The sequence below is a fragment of the Procambarus clarkii genome, chromosome 38 (genome assembly GCF_040958095.1).
Source record: "Procambarus clarkii isolate CNS0578487 chromosome 38, FALCON_Pclarkii_2.0, whole genome shotgun sequence".
Classification (NCBI taxonomy): Eukaryota; Metazoa; Arthropoda; class Malacostraca; order Decapoda; family Cambaridae; genus Procambarus; species Procambarus clarkii.
The window spans coordinates 42,345,717-42,362,601 of record NC_091187.1 but is presented as its reverse complement, the minus strand read 5'-3'; the positions used below and the strand labels follow the sequence as shown (position 1 = coordinate 42,362,601).

Sequence of the window (16,885 nt, the reverse complement as noted above, 5' to 3'; positions counted from 1 at the left end):
CGTGAATTAAGTTAATCATACTAATAAGTGCATCGTTAGTGCTTTTTTGGGGTCTGAAGCCATATTGACAAGAGCTAAGTATATTGTGTTTGGCTAGAAAAGAGTAAAGCTGCTTGTAGATTAGCTTTTCGAATATTTTTGACAAGTTAGGCAGGATTGATATAGGTCTGTAGTTGTTAACATCTGTGAGATCACCACATTTGTAGACAGGGGTTACTCTTGCTTTTTTTAGAATGTCAGGAAAGGTTTGGAGTTCAAGTGACTTGTTGAAGAGCAATGCAATAGCAGGGGCTAGAGATCTGGAGGCTTTTTTGTAAATTAAAGTTGGTATCTCCTCGAGGGCACTAGACTTGGTTTTAAGGGAAAGGATTATTTCATTGACATCAGTGGAACTAGTAGGCTTTAGGTACAGAGACTGTGGATAGTTACCTGTAAGATAGTCCTTAACATCAGTACAGGAAGATGGAATATCATTTGCAAGGGATGACCCAATGGAAGAGAAGAACCTATTGAACTCAATAGCAGAATCAGAGGCTGAAAGCTGACCAACGTTATTGGAAAGGAGTGTTGGTTTGTTATTTAAAATCTTCTTTGATCCCAATATTTGTGAAATTGTTCTCCAAGTTTTTTTAATGTTGCTCTTTATTTGGGTAAATTTATCTTCATAGTATTTAGTTTTGGCTCGTCTAATTATTTTAGATAGCAATAACGAGTAATTCTTTGAGAATTCTTTGGAGACTGTTCCTAGCCTATACTTCTTCTCAAGGTCGTGTTTTTTGTTAATGGATTTAAGTATTCCCTTTGTATGCCAAGGATTGTTAAGTCTTTTGCTTGTGACTTGTTTTGTAAGCATAGGACAGTGGGTGTTATAAAGACTAAGAGTTGTTTGTAGAAAAGATTGCACTGCTAGGTTGATGTCCCCTATGTTACCTAACTCGGACTCCCAGTTGACATTATCAGCAGCAGTTATAAAATTGTTTATAGCAGTTTCATTGTGCAGCCTAAAGCTTAACTCCCTTGTCTCTAGAGGTGGTTTGCTAATGTTAGTTAGTTATTGAACTTAGTTAATGAATCAATATTAAAGTTATGTTTATCAGTTAGTTATTGAACTACGCCTGGAACCCGTAGGTGCGGGACTCTGAAGTCCTCCTCCTTGGGCTCTAGCAGCCCCAGGCTCTGCTTCAGGAGGCTGGGGTCGTTCTTGCACTTGCTGGGGTGGTTCTTCTCCGGCCCCGACCACGGCGGTCTCCGGGTAAGAGTCCCTTCACCACCTTCCAGGTCACCTCCGGAGCTCACAGTTCCTGCGACGGCGCTGGAACCAATCGTATTGACGTTTGCCTTTCCATTGGAGACTTTCGGCGACGTGGAGAGGGGGGACCTGCTGCATGGTTGACAGCTTCTCCCCCGTATCAACCTACCCTGGCTTTGTGCCCTGGAGAGGCCACTCCAGACCGACAACCAGAGCGCAACTCCATAGTCTCCTGAGACTGATGAATGTCTGCTACTACTACGACTAGAAGATATAGGTAATAATATATATGTAATAGTATTAGTTAACACAAAACTATATATTGGAGGAACTCTACAACCTGTAATAAGAAGTCTTGTACTTTGAATGTAACCAATGTTGTAACCCTTTTTGTGTAATGAAATTTTAAATAAAATAAAATGACAAAATAAAAAAAAAGGGGTGGTATGAAAAGACAATATGTGAGTGTACGCGGGTGCCCCACAAGGCTTCCCCGGATGCTGCATGTCGTCTTCTTCGAGGTCGAGGGTCCCTACAAACGCAACCAAAGATGGTACCCCTATATATTTATATAACCTATATCTATGAAATAGAATGTATATCCGAGGATGGTGACCAGACACTTGGTGGGACTAGCCTCGCACAGCTTTCCCAGATGAGTCATGTTGGGTAGGGGAGCGTCATAGCCTATTCGGTGTCCGCCGAATTGTAATACTTTAAGAAATATCGGCATTTATATTAATAGCAAACCTAAGACAACCGTGCAGTATTAACATCTATGTAGGAGAAATCCACAAGGTCCGTGACGAGGGTTCGAATCTACGTCCGAGAGGATCCTAGAAAATGAAGTAAGGGTGAAGAGGTAGAACGGCTTATTGACAGAGCTCGGGTGCATGGGGGGAATTGTGTAAAATCCTGGTTTGTGTCTCGGAGAGGCTGCAGGATCCAAGTAAGATCAGTAGAACTTGTGGTTGCAATTCTTTTACCATGTGGTAGCTCAGTCGATTAAGGCAGCGTCTGGGATCCTCTCGGACGTAGGTTTGAACCCTCGTCACAGCCCTTGTAGATTTGTTCATTTGATGCATCACGCTATTGTGATTTCTGTGTGTAATCTATGTAGGAGCTTATGATATATTAATAGCAGTGCTTATAAGTAACACATCCATCCTCCATCGTACATATATTGATGTAATGGACAATTGGATAGTAGAATTTGGTTTTAGTGAATTTGGATAAACCGGCAAACATTTTGTCAAATCAAATGTTTATTCAACGTCTGATAACATACTCCTTGTGAAGGAGGAAATGTATATGTTTACCTCTCAGAATGTTTGGCAATATGTTTATTTGTGATGTGTGTCTATGTATATATTAACACGTTGTACTGAATGGGGTGAGAATAGCTTGAGCTACCTCATCCCTTTGTGTGTATTTTACCTCAATAAACTTATTTCAATTTCAATTTCAATTTCAATGTTTATTCAGGTAAAGTACATACATACAAGGTCAGATACAAACATGTTGTTGGATTTATAGATAGAGCTTGTACATACAATGCCTAAAGCCACTATTACGCCAAGCGTTTCAGGCAAGGTTGGCCCGAACCTTTGTATTTGTTTCTCATAAAACCTAACGTAACTTACCATCCAAGGTCTAATACATGCTGAGGCCAAATATAGTACATATATATGTTATACTAGGCCTAGGAATATATATGTGTTTGGTTTTAGCTGTATTTTTTCCTGACTATAAGGTGAATAGTACCAAATTCTACTATGTAATTGTCCATTACGTCAATATTTCATTTATATGTACGATGCTTTACATAGTTTCTGCCCGAAACGCTTTGCGTAATAGTGGCTTTAGGCATTGTATGTACTAGCTCTATCTATTAATCCAACAAACTTTGTAAAATCTCTTTATGTATGTACCTTACCTAAATAAACATTTATTTTATTTATTTATTTAGTTACAAAATGTACAGGAGGATGGATTGCATTCATTAAAGATAAAAACATTTCTTTTGGTTTGTTATGGTAGGAAAAAATTAGACTGTAGCAGAGCGTGGTTTCGATCTACGGACCTCTAGTGGGATTATGGGCCCAGCACGCTTCCAATGCGCCACTCTGCTCCACAATACATAGTTATATGACTCTCAATATTAATAATTAGTATAATGGAGTATTAGCCAGTTTCCAAATTGGTATAAGTTTTTATGATTTAATAAATATTGTCAATATACTTTGTTATTAATTTTAGCTCTTTGAAGAGAAGGGAAGGGAAGGAACTATCAGGGGGAAAGCGCCAAGCCAATACAACTATATAGCACTGGCAAGGGGTCAGGATAAGGATTTGGGATGGGACGGAGGGAAGGAATGGTGCCCAACCACTTGGACGGTCGGGGATTGAACGCCGCCTTGCAAGAAGCGAGACCGTCACTCTACCGTCCGACCCAAGTGGTTGGACACTTTGAGTTTATTTCAATGGATTATGAAAACAAACATTTAAAAAGTCAAATGTTTCCGCCCGGGATCGAACCGGGGACCTTGCGCGTGTGAGGCGCACGTGATAACCACTACACTACGGAAACCTGAAGTATAGTGACCTGTTATTATATGGACCAAATCCGGTTAATTGCTACCGAAGATGCACATAGTTTTTCTTCAGCGATATAATATGATCAAAACACATTGCTTGAGTAATTATATAAATTAAACAAGGTTTAATAACGAAAATAGAGAAAATCTTGTTTTATGTGTGTACGGCGTGTGTGACGTCACGATAACATGAGAGGTTAAGTTTAGTTTAGTTCACTTATTATGCACCCCATACCCATTTTGTGGGCGGTAGTGGAAGTGGTTACAGAGGCACATAATGGACTCAGGGACTGAACCCCACAATTCACTTAGCTAAGCAAGTTTCAGTCTTGATAAGCTAGTTACAAAATTCAGTATAAGTCGTCACATCATCAATGCGTTCGCGATTGACCACAAGTATGATTTCTAAATTAAGCAACTGACATATGTGGAGAGATAGAGTCACAATTGATATGTTTGTCCTGCACACCGCCCCACCCCCCCTTCAGTGGGCAGCAGTGGATCGCTTACAATAACTTAGGTACTATCTACAGTTAGCAAACTAGGGATATTTGGCCAAAATTTCTGGTAGCAGATCATTTTGAATTAAATATTTACACATCTCTGGAACATTTGTTATAGGAAGCAGGAGGAAGTGTTATTAGATCTTCAGAGTGCGGGAGCAGGTGTTTTTAAGGCTTCAGAGAACAGGAGCGAGCGGGAAAAAGCAATCGAGAGTGATTTTAGGGCTTCAGAAAGGGGAAGGAAGTGTTTTTAAGGCTACAGAGAGCGGGATGAAACAGGAGGAAGTATTTTTATGGATTTGGAGAGCGCGGAAGAGATTGTTTTTAGGGCTTCAGAGAGCGGGAGCGAGTTGCAGGAAGCAGGATAAATAATTTGTAAGGCTTTAGAGAGCGGGATCGAACGGGAGGAAGCAGGAGGAAGTGATTTTTGGACTTTCGATGGCGGGAGCGAGCGGTAAGAAGCAGGAGGAAATATTTGTAAGGTTTTAGAGAGCGTAGCCTCCGTAACACAGTTGGTTAGCGTCCAAATGTTTCTCGCTGTAGGACTCTCCACATGTCAGTTGCTTAATTTAGAAACTGTACTTGTGGGCGGTCTCGAGCCCATTGTTGATGTGATGATGTGCATTGAATTTTGTAACTCTCTCAGCAAGATTAACTTGCTCTGCTAAATGAGTTGTGGTGTTCAGTCCCTGAGCCCATTATGTGCCTCTGTAACTCTTCCCACTACCGCCCACAGGACGGGTATGGGGTGCATATTAAATGAACTATACTATAAACTAGGGTTATCCCATGGAATTGTCTAACTGGCGAAGTCGTTAAATACCAAGATACCTCAGTTCAAAATCCAAATAGAAACAATCCTCATGAACCATGGGGGGGGGGGGGGATCTTTGACAAGCCGATGGCTTCCACTATCCGTCGAGGACACTAGTTTACTTTAGTTTAGTTCATTTATTATGCACCCCATGCCCATCTTGTGGGCGGTAGTGGAAAGGGTTACAGAGGCTACAGTTAGCAAACTGGGGATATTTGGCTAAAATTTCTGGTAGCAGATCATTTTGAATGAAATATTTACAGGATTACAGGACACTAGAGACAGGTAAATTCAGGTACAAATCTTCCACGTTCGTTATTGTGCCTTTATTTGTTAACATATAGTTAGCTCAACCTGTAATTTGTAATTACTTATATTGAAGGGGGTAGCAAGAGACTGCTATGTACCTACATTTGTAATGAAAAAACATGAATAATACTTTAAAACAATTTCGTAGCAGAGCGTAGTTACGATCTACGGACCTCTGGATTATGGGCCCAGCACGCTTCCACTGCGCCACTCTGCTGCTCATATTATTTGGATGATACATTTTATACATCTTTTATAATATTATAATCGGTAATATTTTCTTCATAAATAAAAGTATGTGTTTCTGCACAGTAACGCACCAGTACGTACTGATCTTGCGTATGTGATGCGCACATCATGGTTACTGAGCACAGCCAGCTGCGTATGACATACATCATAGCATGGGTATGTGATCACTGCTGCACACGATGGGTATGGGTTCACTACCACTCATGAACAGGACATGTATTGGAGGCACTAACGCTCACAGGATAGGTATACATGGGGTCTACAGGATAAGTATGGGATCCACTCAGCCCTGGAGGCTGATCTGTCGTGTTTGTTGAGGTCTATAGCAACTCTTCTTGCATGTAAACATTCCAAGCATAAGAATTATATTTAGTGTCTGGACCGAGATTCATCAGTCAGTTACGCAAGTACTTACGAACATGTTATCTCAATCTTTGGCGACTTTACACATATTAAACAGTTGATGAGCTCCGAAGGACTGGGAGGCAGTTTATAATTATATATTATTTTCTAAATTGTTGTGTTATGCCGCCAAAACTCGGTATGTAGATGTTCAACCCGTCCTCCTAATAGAACGGCGCCTTTTGACGAATACTCTTCCCAAGACCAACAATTGTCGTACTAGAAAATGGTAGCGGCTCGTGAAACTGCAGCCCCATCCTCTTGTGTTGGTAGTACTTATAGTAACGGTGAGGACCAAAGTTAATATATCGACGTACAACGCAATTACAAAGTAGAAATTTGTACTATTGAATTTAGACAAACCGGAAAAGGTTTTGTATTTATGTTGCAAAGACAACCTTAACCGACTGAACCTTTCTAGGCCTAATACACGCTATCTGAGACCTAATATCGTACATATATGTGTGCTATACTAGACCTTGGAATTTATATATTGTGTTTAGTTTTATTTTTTCAGATTAAAAAGTTATTAGTACTATATACTTCACTTCCGACTATAAAGAGTCAATAATTAAGACTATAATTAAGACTTCAGACTATAAAGTGATTAGTAAGTACTATTATGTAATGACTTAGTACGTCAACGTTTGTACTATGGAGCATATACAACAACTACTGTGTAAACAGGAGGATGGGTCGCGACGTTGACATACTGTGCCGTTCTCTGTTGTGTTAGGATAAGGTCACTTACGCGCGAGAGTTTGTTGACGTTGGCAGACTTGAGGAGGACGGGCTGGATCACGGGGCCAAGTGTGACATCGCTGTCAAGTGTGTTATGTCGGTCTTGTCTGAGGTCAACCCCTAGAGTTGGCCTAAATAATCGCCCCCGGGTGGGCTCGAACCACCAACCTTTCGGTTAACAGCCGAACGCGCTAACCAATTGTGCCACGGAGGCTCGAGGAACGTACTAAACAAATTTGTAATAAGGCGGAACTACTTAGATATCGAAGTGTAATAATTATCTGAGTTTACTTGAGAGTTACTTATAGTTGCCTCGATCGGGACAGGAGGCCGGCGGCTTGTCGAAGGTCCCCTATTTGCCTTGATGATCTTTTCCTGATGATAATTCCTATAGTGTCCGAGCTGGTCGGCCGAGCGGACAGCACACTGGACTTCTGGTCCCGGGTTCGATCCCGGGCGCCGGCGAGAAACAATGGGCAGAGTTTCTTTCACCCTATGTGCCTGTTACCTAGCAGTAAAACAGGTACCTGGATGTTAGTCAGCTGTCACGGGCCGCTTCCTGGGGGTGGAGGCCTGGTCGAGGACCGGGCCGCGGGGACACTAAAGCCCCGAAATCATCTCAAGATGCTTAAAGTAACCTTGTGTCTAGTAGCCACGACGGAGACGGGAAGCCGGCAGCTTGTCAATGGCTCCTCCATTTTTCCTAAGTTTCCTCCTTCTCTTCACTAATTTTCCTGCTTTCCCCCCACAAAAAAGAGTAACAACAACAAAAAAGACTCTGGGGTTGGAGTCCCTGTGCCTTCTTGTATCAACTTCGAGGTTAACTTCGGAGCTGGAGCCCCCTGGGGGCAGTTCCTTGTTGCCTTCAACCTCGTCCTGACAGTTCCTGTGACGGCGCTGGAACCTGTCTTATTGGCGTTTGCCTTTCCAATTGAGACGTTCGGTGCTGTGGAGAGGGGGACCTGCTGCATGGGTGACAGCTTCTCCCCACGTACCAACCTACCCTGGCTTTGTGCCCTGGAGAGGCCACTCCAGACCGACAACCAGAGCGCAACACCAGAGTCTCCTGAGACAGATGGACGCCTACTACTTGGATGGTCCACCAGTTTTTACATTCTTGTAAAGCCACTAGCAAGTATTGCGTCTCGGGCAGGTCCTTTATCCTAATACGGCTAAGTCCTAAGATTAATATTAAATTTAATTATTAACTCCGGAATACGACCCGTCAAATAATTTCACTGCTGGGTGAAGAGAGGAGTAAAGTTAAGGATTGGAACCCAGTCAATCCTCTCCGGTCAGGATACGAACTCACACTAAATTGTTCGCGAAGTGCGAGGGCTAGCGTTTCACCACTGCGCCACGGGGACTGCATACACGGGGACCAGTCATTGAAAGTTGCACAACAATTGGGAACTCTAATAAGAAAGTCAAGTTTATTTTCAAGGAAAATAAAGTTATTGAACTGTAAACATCTCTGGTGCGGCCACATTTGGACTGCTGTATCAAGCATAGAGGCCTCAGCTTCACAACATATCTGCTGTGGAGAAAGTACAACACAGAGCGACAAAAAGCATCTCAGAACTAAATCGGCTCCCATACCAGGAACGGTTGAGGGCCCCAGGACTAACACAGCAAGCCAGACGGGGCATGGTGGCTCCCATACCAGGAACGGTTGAGGGCCCCAGGACTAACACAGCAAGCCAGACGGGGCATGGTGGCTCCCATACCAGGAACGGTTGAGGGCCCCAGGACTAACACAGCAAGCCAGACGGGGCATGGTGGCTCCCATACCAGGAACGGTTGAGGGCCCCAGGACTAACACAGCAAGCCAGACGTGGCATGGTGGCTCCCATACCAGGAACGGTTGAGGGCCCCAGGACTAACACAGCAAGCCAGACGGGGCATGGTGGCTCCCATACCAGGAACGGTTGAGGGCCCCAGGACTAACACAGCAAGCCAGACGGGGCATGGTGGCTCCCATACCAGGAACGGTTGAGGGCCCCAGGACTAACACAACAAGCCAGACGGGGCATGGTGGCTCCCATACCAGGAACGGTTGAGGGCCCCAGGACTAACACAGCAAGCCAGACGGGGCATGGTGGCTCCCATACCAGGAACGGTTGAGGGCCCCAGGACTAACACAACAAGCCAGACGGGGCATGGTGGCTCCCATACCAGGAACGGTTGAGGGCCCCAGGACTAACACAGCAAGCCAGACGGGGCATGGTGGCTCCCATACCAGGAACGGTTGAGGGCCCCAGGACTAACACAGCAAGCCAGACGGGGCATGGTGGCTCCCATACCAGGAACGGTTGAGGGCCCCAGGACTAACACAGCAAGCCAGACGGGGCATGGTGGCTCCCATACCAGGAACGGTTGAGGGCCCCAGGACTAACACAACAAGCCAGACGGGGCATGGTGGCTCCCATACCAGGAACGGTTGAGGGCCCCAGGACTAACACAGCAAGCCAGACGGGGCATGGTGGCTCCCATACCAGGAACGGTTGAGGGCCCCAGGACTAACACAGCAAGCCAGACGGGGCATGGTGGCTCCCATACCAGGAACTGTTGAGGGCCCCAGGACTAACACAGCAAGCCAGACGGGGCATGGCGGCTCCCATACCAGGAACGGTTGAGGGCCCCAGGACTAACACAGCAAGCCAGACGGGGCATGGCGGCTCCCATACCAGGAACGGTTGAGGGCCCCAGGACTAACACAACAAGCCAGACGGGGCATGGTGGCTCCCATACCAGGAACGGTTGAGGGCCCCAGGACTAACACAGCAAGCCAGACGGGGCATGGCGGCTCCCATACCAGGAACGGTTGAGGGCCCCAGGACTAACACAGCAAGCCAGACGGGGCATGGCGGCTCCCATACCAGGAACGGTTGAGGGCCCCAGGACTAACACAGCAAGCCAGACGGGGCATGGTGGCTCCCATACCAGGAACGGTTGAGGGCCCCAGGACTAACACAGCAAGCCAGACGGGGCATGGTGGCTCCCATACCAGGAACGGTTGAGGGCCCCAGGACTAACACAGCAAGCCAGACGGGGCATGGTGGCTCCCATACCAGGAACGGTTGAGGGCCCCAGGACTAACACAACAAGCCAGACGGGGCATGGTGGCTCCCATACCAGGAACGGTTGAGGGCCCCAGGACTAACACAACAAGCCAGACGGGGCATGGCGGCTCCCATACCAGGAACGGTTGAGGGCCCCAGGACTAACACAACAAGCCAGACGGGGCATGGTGGCTCCCATACCAGGAACGGTTGAGGGCCCCAGGACTAACACAACAAGCCAGACGGGGCATGGTGGCTCCCATACCAGGAACGGTTGAGGGCCCCAGGACTAACACAACAAGCCAGACGGGGCATGGTGGCTCCCATACCAGGAACGGTTGAGGGCCCCAGGACTAACACAGCAAGCCAGACGCAGCATGGCGGCTCCCATACCAGGAACGGTTGAGGGCCACAGGACTAACACAGCAAGCCAGACGCAGCATGGCGGCTCCCATACCAGGAACGGTTGAGGGCCACAGGACTAACACAGCAAGCCAGACGCAGCATGGCGGCTCCCATACCAGGAACGGTTGAGGGCCACAGGACTAACACAGCAAGCCAGACGCAGCATGGCGGCTCCCATAGAAACTTATAAAATACTGAACAAATTGGAGGATTTAGAGAATCCAGACCACTTCTCTAAAAGGTCGCATGTAACATATACATGAAGCAACAGCTTAATCAAGCTCAACAGGTCACAATCACACCCCCCCCCCCACCTTATCCATCTACACAGCTCTAGTATCAGCTAGATATTGGTACTGGTAATGGCTCGCAAGAGCCTCCTCTTACGGGCTATTCACGCCCGAGCCACCTTTATGAAGGCTTAATCTTTATCAATCAATCAAGTCAAAATATAGGAAAAAAACGCTTCTCCCCCCAAAGGGCTATAGACCCCCGGGAACAGCCTACCTGCCAATGCCTTAAACCCCACCACTCACGATTGGTGATTATAGACGATTTTTTTTATTTATAAAATAAACACAAAATGTACAAAAAAGGACTGGATAATATTATATAAACATAGAACATGAAAGACATGAAGGAGAAAAACACATAGCACAGAGAACCCAGAACCCAGTACAGTATACAGAACCCCCGTACTGTATACAGAAACCTGTGCAGTATACAGAACCCTGTACAGTATACAGAACCCCGTACTGTATACAGAACCCCGTACTGTATACAGAACCCCATACAGTACACAGAGCCCCCATACAGTATACAGAACCCCATACTGTATGCAGAAACCTGTACAGTATACAGAACAGCGTACAGTATACAGAACAGTGTACAGTATACAGAACCCCGTACAGTACATAAGGGAGTACTTAAGCAACAAGAAACAGCGAGTAACGGTGAGGGGGGGAGACATCAGAGTGGCGAGATGTCACCAGCAGAGTCCCACAGGGCTCAGTACGTGGACCCATCCTGTTTCTAATATATGTAAACGATCTTCCGGAGGGTATAGACTCGTTCCTCTCAATGTTTGCTGATGATGCAAAAATTATGAGAAGAATCAAGACGGATGAAGATAGACAGAGACTACAGGATGACCTAGACAAACTGGAGGAATGGTCTAGAAAATTGCTGCTAAAGTTCAACTCAGGAAAGTGTAAGGTAATGAAATTAGGCAAAGGGAGCAGGAGGCTGAACACAAGGTACCATCTGGGAGGTGAAATCCTGCAATAGTCAAATAGAGAGAAAGATCTAGGGGTTGATATCACACCGAACCTGTCCCAAGAGGCCCACATCAAAAGGATATCATCAGTGGCATATGCTAGACTGGCCAACATAAGAACTGCCTTTAGAAACTTGTGTAAGGAATCGTTCAGGACCCTGTATAACACTTATGTCAGACCAATCCTGGAATATGCAGCTCCAGTCTGGAGTCCATACCTAGTTAAACACAAGACAAAGTTAGAGAAGGTTCAGCGGTATGCCACCAGGCTCGTCCCGGAACTGAGAGGTATGAGCTACGAGGAAAGGCTAAAGGAGCTGAACCTCACGTCCTTGGAAAACAGAAGAGTATGGGGGAGACATGATAACCACCTACAAAATTATCAGGGGAATTAACAGGGTGAACAAAGACAAACTCTTCACCACACGTGGGACACGAACAAGGGGATACAGGTAGAAACTTAGTACCCAGATGAGCCACAGAGACGTTAGGAAGAATTTTGTCAGTGTCAGTGTAGTTAGTAAATGGAATGCACTAGGAAGTGATGTGGTGGAGGCTGACTCCATACACAGTTTCATGTGTAGATATGATAGAGCCCAGTAGGCTCAGGAATCTGTATACCAGTTGATTAACAGTTTAGAGGCGGGACCAAAGAGCCAAAGCTCAACCCCCGCAAGCACAATTAGGTGAGTACAGTTAGGTGAGTACAGACAGCACAGTTTCGCCTCCTTCTCTGGGGCGAGACAGCATGCTTCTTCCTTGTGTTTTGAGTTGAACAAATACCTGCGTTTTCAGTTCATCCTCGTCGCCAATGTGAAGTTGTGTGTTGCTGAGGAAGTCTTGGTTGTAGGGTTGATATAAAGCCAATGCCAGGGTTGATATAAAGCCAAAGCCATGGTTGATATAAAGCCAAAGCCAGGGTTGATATTAAGCCAATGCCAGGGTTGATATAAAGCCAAAGCCAGGGTTGATATAAAGCCAAAGCCAGGGTTGATATTAAGCCAAAGCCAGGGTTGATATAAAGCCAAAGCCAGGGTTGATATAAAGCCAAAGCCAGGGTTGATATAAAGCCAAAACCAGGGTTGATACAAAGACAAAGCCAGGGTTGATATAAAGCCAAAGCCAGGGTTGATATAAAGCCAAAGCCAGGGTTGATATAAAGCCAATGCCAGGGTTGATATAAAGCCAAAGCCAGGGTTGATATAAAGCCAATGCCAGGGTTGATATAAAGCCAAAGCCAGGGTTGATATAAAGCCAATGCCAGGGTTGATATAAAGCCAAAGCCAGGGTTGATATAAAGCCAAAGCCAGGGTTGATATAAAGCCAATTCCAAGAGTACGACTTAGTCAAACTAGAAATGCTTTACAATTCAAGGGACCTGGAATGTGAAATGACCTTCCCAATTATGTTAAAGACTGTACCTCACCCAACCAGTTTAAGATAAAAACTAAGTACTACCTAATTAACTCAATGTAACCTACCTCACCCCCAAAATGACAACCCATGTCTTCTATTTTAAACAATGCTGTTTTGTTGACCAAATTGTATTTTTGCTTTTTTTCTGCCATGTTCCCCCCCCCTCTTTTTTTATTTTTTTCTTATTTTTCTCAACACAATTTATACTTTAATCTCAATTAGTATTAAGTTTTAGTCTTAGTGTTTTTCCTGCCCGAAATGCTTTGCGTAATAGTGGCTTTAGGCATTGTATGTACTAGCTCTATCTATAAATAGAGCTAGTGGCTTTATAATATAATAGTGGCTTTAGGCATTGTATGTACTAGCTCTATCTATAAATCCATCAACTTTTGTATCTTACCTTCTATGTATGTACCTTACCTGAATAAAAATTTATTTATTTATTTATTTATTTATTTATAATGCTTGGCTACTGACTTTAATACTTATAAAGATACATGACTAGCAGCATCCAAGCCTGGCGGGCGTCCTGTACGCTCTCTGTTGTTAACATACTGCTGGCGTATGAAACAGCGCATACAAATGGATGGTGCCTTTTGCCATGAACCTGACATCGTCCATTCTCAGTTAGGCGCTAGAGAAACTTGCAAGGAAACGTCTCTTGGAACACTTAAAAAATGAAGATTTCTCTCAAAGCACCAGCATGGATTTAGTTAAGGCTGATAATGCCATACGATTTTCTAAAGGTTATGATTAAATACAAATGATAAAACTAATGGAAGAAGGGTTAGCTGCCATTATTTTCATTGTTAATCAACAAATGAGAAGGCCCCAGGAATAGTACAGGCTGGAAAGCTATTTCTTGATTCTGTTAACACAACAAGGTTGTTATAACTGAAAAATGCTGCTATGGGGGATCTAGTATTACTCTGGTGTAGGGGCAGTTAGAATTAAGATGTATCTCTAGTTGTGGAGATCAGTAAGGCCCGGCCCCCAATAAAAATATAAATCATGATTAACAATTGACTACAAGGCAATGTCAGTTTAGAGGTAGATCATAGATCTCCTACCCAGGAAGAATGGATACTCCTTTAAAACTAACTTATTTATTAACCCCTTAACAACCCCCATATACATCCACACCAATAACAATAATAATAATTACTTTACCACCCTACCTAACGTTAAGAGCCTTGGTCCACATAAGCAGGATGCAAGATTTTACACTGAGCACAAGCTAGGGTAAAGTTTACTAGGGAAGCACTTGAAGCTTGAGGCAGCTTAGGGGTAGTGAGCCCACGTGGTACCTTATCACAACACAACACTAATGGGTACCCAAAACACTGGCAAATACTACCCCAAGGTCTAAACCAATCTTACAATCCCACAGTAGGCAAATTTAAATATACCATACTAAACTTAGTACACTTAGACATAGAAATAGGTAAGGGAGAGTAGAAGGAAGAAGGGGAGAGAGGTGCAGAGCCCCACAGTCCAGATGTTTACACCTCGAACGCCACCAGAGAAGACCGCATCCAGCGACCAGATCAGGGCTCCCGAGTTGTGTGGTGCCGGGAAGAGCCTAATTGATCGTGCAGCTATACACATTACAAATCCTCACCAATGTACAATATTGTTTACTTTACGCGTTCTAAGGATAGTTAATAATTACTACAATGTTATACTTAATCCACAACAAGCTCAAGAGTCTGAATGCTTGTGAGCAACAAGATTCGTCTTATGTCTGGCAAGGAAGATACGAACAAATACACCTCGCCATGCATCCCAAATAATATAAAGTAGTTTATTTAACTCAATTTGACCTCTGGTTTCCACTGGTGAACGCAGGGTCGTAACAAAGGTGAAGACTGCTAGGATGGTACACACGCACATGGACATATAATTTACATCAAAGTTGTGAGAAACGTTTAGGTGACCAAAAGACTATTATCTAGGCAACGCAGTGTCCCAGACTTACTAATGTTCCACAGTCACATCCATATTGATTTATTTATTTATTTATTTATCTATTTATTTATTAAATTAATTTTTTATTTTAGGTAAGGTAATTATCAAAAGAAGACACCAAACCGGGAAGGCTATGTAGCACTATCAAAGTGCGAAATAATCAGAGGGCGCTAAATATCACAAAGAATGCCAATACGAGAACAAAAACGCATAAGGCAAACGATATCAAAAGTATCCAATTCACCTAGAATTCTATCGAGGGACAAGTGACCGCGAGGGATGGTCGGAAAGCAAGACACACGCTCGTCCTGGAAGTCAGGACATTCAACAAGGATATGCACAACTGTAAGAGGGACAATGCAATTCGGACAATAAGGAGCAGGGCGGCGCTCCATTAAGTGACTGTGGGTTAAGCGGGTATAACCAACCTGCAGCCGTGCCAAAGCAGTTTCCCACCGCCGGTTACGGTGGCAGGAGGAAGGCCACGGGGACACACTACGTTTGAGAATACGCAGCTTGTTACCAACCACAGAGGACCAACAACCCTGCCAACGGGCAAGAATGGAAGAATGAATAACAGGATAAAAGTCGGAATAAGGAATACCTTTACGGGAGATGGGACAAGAACGGATAGCTTCCTTAGCGGCAGCATCCGTACGCTCATTGAAAGAAACACCAATATGGCTGGGAACCCAGCAAAACTCTACTGATTTAAATTTACTAGAAATAAGAAACAGCCAATGTTGAATCTCGATGACCACTGGATGGACAGGATTAAAGGACCCTAGAGCCATGAGGGCACTACGAGAATCAACTACAACCACAAAGGAGGAATGAGAATGAGAAAGCATGAGACAAAGAGCATAGAGAATAGCATAAAGTTCTGCCGTAAAGACGCTAGCCTCTGAAGGGAGGCGACACTTATAAGTACGGTCAGGAAAAACAACAGAGTAGCCCACACCGTCCGCAGACTTAGACCCATCAGTGAAGATGGAAATAGAGTGGGAGTGCGAAGAAAAGTGCTCAAGGAAGAGGCTTTTCAGAATTGTAGGAGGAGTAAAGGCTTTAGTAATACAAGTCAAGGACGTACAAAACTTGGGAAGGGGGACTATCCACGGAGGTAAGGAAGGAACAATACGAGGAGAAACATTAGAAATATGAACAGAAAGAGAATCCTGTAAGCGAGATAACCGGACAGAAAGTGGGAGACAATGAAGAGGAACAGGAACACAAGGAGGAGGAAAAGTCAATGCACGACAGAGGCGAGAGGAAGGATGTTGGAAGGACAGCGCAAGATAGCGAAGACAGTAGCGATCACGGCGGTCCTGAAGAGAGAGAGAGAAAGCCAGTGTCAACATACAAACTAAGGGCGGGACTCGAACGAAAGGCACCAGAGCAGAGACGCAACCCAGTATGGTGCAAAGCATCAAGATGGCGAAGAGTAGAAGGAGAAGCAGAAGAGTATGCAGGGCAACCATAATCGAGTTTAGACAGGACGAGAGAGGAGTGCAAATAGAGGAGCATGTGCCTATCCGCTCCCCAAGAAGTATGGGACAAAACCTTAAGGTTTTAAGGGCCTTAGAGCATTCAACTCGGAGGTAAGAGATATGGGTTGACCAAGACAAACGAGTGTCAAAAACTAACCCCAAAAGCTTCGCGGAATCCCTGTACACAATGGGATGACCATAAAGCGACAAAGAGGGACGAAGAACGACATGCCTCTGAGTAAAAGTCATAGCACAAGTCTTAGACGCAGAGAACATGAAGCCATGATCGGTGGCCCAAGACGACACAGCATCAATCACAAGTTGAAGCCGCTGTTGAAGGAGAGGGGAATCATCACCCTGACAGCAAAGGGTAAGATCATCAACATAGAGAGCAGAGAAGACGCCAG

General features: G+C 44.7%; 1 protein-coding gene and 2 non-coding genes across 3 annotated transcripts in view; all 3 read right to left on the bottom strand.

The window, feature by feature from the left end:
* The window catches only part of LOC123749382 (E3 ubiquitin-protein ligase TRIM32-like), a 125,713-nt gene that overhangs the window by 15,732 nt on the left and 93,096 nt on the right, over positions 1-16,885 (bottom strand). The window lies entirely within an intron of this gene.
* On the bottom strand, positions 3,767-3,839 carry TRNAV-CAC (transfer RNA valine (anticodon CAC)). The gene has a single exon. It is a non-coding gene; the product is annotated as a tRNA-Val (tRNA).
* Positions 7,005-7,078, bottom strand: TRNAN-GUU (transfer RNA asparagine (anticodon GUU)). The gene has a single exon. It is a non-coding gene; the product is annotated as a tRNA-Asn (tRNA).